This window comes from Chenopodium album, chromosome 18 (assembly GCF_948465745.1).
Source record: "Chenopodium album chromosome 18, dcCheAlbu1.1, whole genome shotgun sequence".
In the NCBI taxonomy this organism is placed as follows: Eukaryota; Viridiplantae; Streptophyta; class Magnoliopsida; order Caryophyllales; family Amaranthaceae; genus Chenopodium; species Chenopodium album.
The window spans coordinates 26473296-26479313 of NC_137851.1; positions in this window are offsets into that span (position 1 = coordinate 26473296).

Sequence of the window (6018 nt, forward strand, 5' to 3'; positions counted from 1 at the left end):
CAACATCATTAAGAGAAACAATCTTCCCTCTACTTCTTTTCACCTTAGCTAAGATGTGGAAGTATTAAGTGTTATAATCACCAAACCTTCTCTAGTTGATGCCAGCCTTTTGAGCCCAAATAACTCTTTCCATTTTGTAATTTTGTTTCTTATACTCCTTATATACTTGAGATATTTTTTCTTATAATTTTGTTTCCATTTGTTTGAAATACTTTCATACACGGCAGAGGCTCATTATTATTCTCATCTCTTTTCACTTCAAAACACTACCCAATAACTACAATAATAAAATTATAAAGAAATTACTTTGCCACCAACTAAATATAATATAAAAAAACTCCACTATTGTTTCGGGGTTTTTTGTGAACTCCTCGTATACTGGTCGCGTTCTTCTGACAATGAGACTTGGACACCTACACAACAACAAATATTCCGTTTATCGGAATATTCGCCTCCGACGATCAAGTTAGAGATCGGAAATCGGAAAAGCTAAAGAGAGAAAGTAGAGAGAAGTTGGAGCTTTTTAATGCTCTATATTTATGTTATGTTGTAATCCCCCCTCCCATCATAAATGATTGGGGTATTTATAGGGGTGGGAACATGTGCCCCTCTAGGGTTTATACCCTAGAATTTCGTGACGTGATTGGCTGCGCAATCAGGGGTCACCACGTGTCACGGGGGACGCCGTTTTACGGCATTCAAGGTGTTTCTCGGGATTTGGGCCTGATGTAATTAAGGCCTTTTTCTCTTTCTGATGTTGTATTGTGTATTTAAAGGTAGCTGACATGTGTCACCCTGTCAGGAAGACACGTGTCAACCTCTCATAATGCCACGTGTCGCCTTCTTATTTGGCCACGTGTCACTATGAGATTGGGCCACGTACTTGGGGTATTTTTACCCTAAACATTTGCCCCTCAGAGGGGGTGGCTCGTACACTTACTAGCCGCCTCCTATGATCTTCCATTCTGGACGTCCATGTACTCTAGGTTGGGTTTACCTCCCATCTGCCCTGGACGTCCATATACTTTGGACTCAAAACTCTTTTTGCTACCTGGACGTCCGTATATTTTGTTCTGGACGTTCTCGTACTCTGAGAGAGGCTTAACCCCTGGTTCATTTGGACGTCCACATACTTTGGACTGGACGTCTTCATGCTCTGGGAAGAGCTTATCTCCTAGCTCATCGGGACGTCCGCATATTTTGGACTAGACGTCCTTATACTTTGGGAGGAGCTTATCTCCTAACTACCCAGGGCGTCCGCATACTTTGGACTGGACGTCTTCATGCTCTAGGAGGAGCTTATCTCCTAGCTCATCGGGACGTCCGCATATTTTGGACTGGACGTCCTCATACTCTGGGAGGAGCTTATCTCCTAACTACCCAGGGCGTCCACAGCATTTAAAATGAACATCCTTGCTTTTCAGTCTGGACGTTCTCGTACTCTGGGAGGAGCTTATCTCCTAGCCACCCAGAGCGGCCTCAGCAGTGGGACTAGACGTCCTCCTATTTTGGTCTGGACGTTCTGATACTCTAGGAGGAGCTTATCTCCTAACTACCCAGAGCGTCCACATATTTTTGAAATGGATTGGGCTTCCTTGATTTCAGGTGTACTCTATGGTTCTTTCATCATGTTGCGTACGTCTAAACTTTCCCCTTTGGACTAAACGTCTGGGAACTGGGCGAATGCATTTTCCTCTTAGAAATGTTTAAGTTCTGGAGACTAAGTGTTGAAGGTGTAAATCTCTTGAATTTGTGACTTAACTCACTTCAACTTACTTTGACGTGCCGTCAATTGTCCGTCTAATTTTTTCACAAGTTAACAGAACCCTAACGTCATTATGTCCTTTTATTCGAGTAATTTCTCAAAAAATTACCGTTTAAATGTTTAGGCGGGAAAGATGGTTTTACCATTTTTCCCCCATAAGTTCATTCTATAAATATGGGAAGTGAATTCTCATTTTCACACTTTACCCAATTGTGAATTCTAGAGAGAAGTCAGAGCAGTCTAGTGAGAGAAAGTGATTTTCCTTTTAATCTTCAAGAGCGCCGCCGTGAGTTTAAGTTGTCCGGGCATTTTTTGAATTTTCCGGTCAATCTTCAACAACACCAAGAACACTTTCGAAGTTTTTAGAATGTACAAAGGTAGGTCGTCTACACTTCTTTCTTTTCTTGTATTTTTTCTTTTATTTCAATTCTGGATCCATACTCGGCTTCTTCTGACTCTCCTCATGAGGCCGGCCGTTCGCCTGGGACTGAGGAGTCTAGAGTGGACGGAGAAGAGTTGTCTCCTCCTTGGAGCGAGTCTATGTCTGGTGCGTACATACTCACCCCCACTTATTCTTCTCTGTCCCCACAGGAAATGGCAAGAACAATGCGTACGCGCGATCTTCATGCGGCCAGGAACCCAGACGGTAGTCTGGTTTACCCTAGGGTCCCTTATGACCCTAATAATCCAAGTACCATGGAGGTGGAGACTACCTCCACCACCCAAACAACGACCGCCTCCACTGGCTCTCATCACTTGGCCGTGGAGGTCACTTCTTCTTTCGAGGAACGCCAACAAGCTCAAGGCGCCTCGTCTACTCTTGCTCCGGGACTTAGGTTCCCTCAATTTGCCAGCTCAGTCATGGATGAGGCCGAGCTGGTAGCCTGCAAAGACCATCCTACCAATCTTGGGGCGGACGCTGCTGGTTCGTCTGTCCCCTCTTCCTCTCAATCTCTGCTCAAACTGGGCGGGGCGGACAGACCTATGACGGGAATCTCAATCAGGGAACCGTCCGATCTGCCTATTCGCAACGCCCCTCCTTCGGGGAACGAGGCGGACGCTGCCAAAGACAAAGGCAAGCGTCCATTAGTTGAGGAGGGCGTTCCTTCTTCCATGGACGTACTCAACTCAAGAGGCCGAAGCTCGGCTGAGGCAGCAGACCTGGATAGGGTGCTGTCTTCTGAATTCGGAAGTGCCCCCTCTCACCAAATGGAAGAAGAAGAAGTTGAGAAAGAGGCCGTGGGTGAGACGGCCGAAGGTGAGGCGGCGGCCGAAGAAAACGTCGCCAACATTGATAACTTCAGGGACCCGTACGCCTGTACAGTTGGAGAGACGGCCCTGAAGTTCCTGAAGAAAGAGTTTGAGGAGTACAAGGAGTCCCTCCATTTGGGGGAGGGATTCGAAATACAAGTCCCCAGGAAAGCCATTGCTGTGGCTACCTGGGATGATGAGAAGCCGCGCAAAAGGGCTTTTTGCGTCTATAGGGCCGCCTTGGATGTAGGCCTTCGCTTCCCTCTTCATCCATTCGTCCGGACAGTTCTGGACGAGTATGACATTGGCCTTTTCCAACTGACGCCAAACAGCTGGTTAAATATATTTGGGTACTTGGTGACGTGCATCTGCAAGGGTTTCACGCCAGACTTTGCGGTCTTCTGTGAGATGCACTCACTTACACGGCTGGAAAAAGATACGGATGGTTGGCTCGTCTTGAGCGCGACCAGGGATTACATGGTTGTGGTCAACCGTGTCAGAAAATGGAGGGATTACATGGTTGTGGTCGACCGTTTCTACCGCATCAAAACTAAAGATGCGGAGTTCAACCTCCGCATGAACAAGTGCCGTCCAGATCCCATTCAGCTCGGACGCGGGGATCACAAGCCTGACAAGTCGCCCATCCATGCAAGCCAAGAGCACCAACTTGAATATTTCAAGGTCAACCGGATCAAGCGGGGTAACAAAACTGAACGTGTCCCTCGCCATTGGGTTCCTCTAGCCAATTGGCTTAGGGACACCACTTTTATGTCTGCGTACGGCCTGTACCAGAACATGCCCCAAGGTGGACACTTAGATATATAAACCTCTTGTACGCACATAGGGTTTTTTAGAAAAATATTCTAACACTTTGCTTTTTCTCTTTGCAGCGGAGGCGTACGCTATGCTTGACCCAGCACAAAAGGGGGAAGTGGCTATGTCCGAGGTGGACATTGCCCGCTACAAGGCTCGTTTCAAGATGTACGAGCAAATCAAGGAGGTAAACACTTAGTTTATTTTTGAGTCTTTCTTTTTATTGTCCGTTCTGCTGTATTGGGAGGAACCTGCTTCCTAAGTTTGCACGGACGCATTTCATCCGTTCATATATGTTGGAAGGGAGCTCCTTCCCCAATTCATACGGACACTGACATGCTTTCTGCCTTGTGTAATTTTTCTAACTTTGCTTGTGTTTTTACAGTCTTCTTCTACTCCGAAGGCAAGGAGGAAGCAGCCGGCTTCGTCCACTCCTAATGCGAACGCATCTAAAAGGAGGAAGACGGTTGCAACCAGGACGCCTTCAAAATCCGCGGCCAAGGCAAAGTCGCAGACTGCTACAATGCAGTCTCAAGGAGAACAGCCCCGGCTGACACAAAGCGGGGTCTCCAAGCCCGTGGAACCTATTGCTGATCAGGTCCACGATTCGTCCTTCCCACTGGACGATGGGGGTAAGTCATCCCCGGAAAAAATGACCGGCTCCATCTCGACTCCGCATGTCGAGGTAGTTAAAAAATCTGATTGGCTAAATGCCAGTCAGTCGGCCAGTGACACTGCTGGCCGTTTAGACAACGAGGGGGACGCCTCTTTTCCACCCCCTCCCATCAATCTCTCTCCTCCAAGCTTCTCCACTGGTTAGGCTTTCTTCTTTATTCTTGTACCATTTGATTTACTTGTACTTGTAAATTTTAGCTAACTCTTCTTGTACGGTCGTCCGCAGACATCTCAGAGGAGTTGCAAATGAGGCTGCCTGGCTAGTCACTGACTGGCGCAGACAGGAAGGCCATGCGCGAGGCCATGGTTCGCGCGGTTCCCCAAGCGCAGCGTGATAAGCTGCGGGGAATCAATGAGGGCTTCCTCGGCCCTATGCTCAACTGTAGTGCTGAGGTACGTCTCCTTTTCTCTATACCTTTTCTTTCCAACACTTAGCAAATTCTTCTATATTTGACTAAGTTTCCTTCTTTTGTCCGCAGCTCTTCCTCCGCCTGAACGCCTTCCTTGAATGGAAGGATAAAGAGAACGAGCGGCTGAAGCAGGCTTGGCTCGAAATCAGGAAGGCCGAGGATGCTGTGACGGGGACGGCCACCGTCCAAAGGGTGCATTTTGAGACCCAAATAACCGCGCTGGTCGACAAGGCGGTGCGACAAACTGAAGACCTGGTCAAACTGGGCAAGGCACTCGAAGAGGAGTCCTTGGCCAGGGAGGCCATGCAGGTTGAGAGGGACGAGGCCGTCCTGGAGAAAGAGAAATGGAGGGTGGGCTTCGAGGCGTCTGAGGCCTTGAAGAGTGAGATGAAGTTGGCCCAAGCCAACCTTAAGTCTGCTTTGGACGAAGCGGACGCGCTGAAGGCTGAGGTTGAGGCCTTGAAGAAGTCCGTTTCGGACTATGCTGAGCAGCTAAAAGCTCCTCGGCCGCCCAGCGCGGAGGAAATCGTCCGCATTGAGCAGAATGCCGAAGACGGGCTTAGGGCATACTTCTTCGATGCCTTCGAGCTGATGGTGGATGATGGCGAGGCCGCATACTATGAAGAACGCTTTAAGAAGCGGCTGAACTATGTCTGCCTCAAGGAAGAGGCGAAGAAGGCCGGCCAGCCTCCTCCAGAGCTGGTAGTTACTTCTCCCGAGTCCGGAGAGGACGAAGGGGAGGGAGAGGATGAGGAGGAGGAGGCGGACGGTGAAGCCGCTCCGGTCGAGGACGCCAAGGTTGCGGAGGAGCCTGCCAAAGATGATACGGCTAAGTAGAGCTCAGGTCCTCCAACAACCGTCTGTTCAGCTTCCCAGCTTTCTCTTTATGCAGCTTTTATTCACTTAGCTTATTCTGTACTCTCTTTTTTTATTTTTTTTATTTTTTGTTCTTATTTTGAGGCCGCCTATTTGAGCGGTTTTGTAAACATTTCGGCCGCCTTTTGCGCGGTCAGTTTAAGGAAGATTTCGTCCGCCCGTTGAGCGGTTCTTTAATTATGTTTCATACTTAGCAATTTTTTGCAATGTTGTGCTTTTTGAATGTTT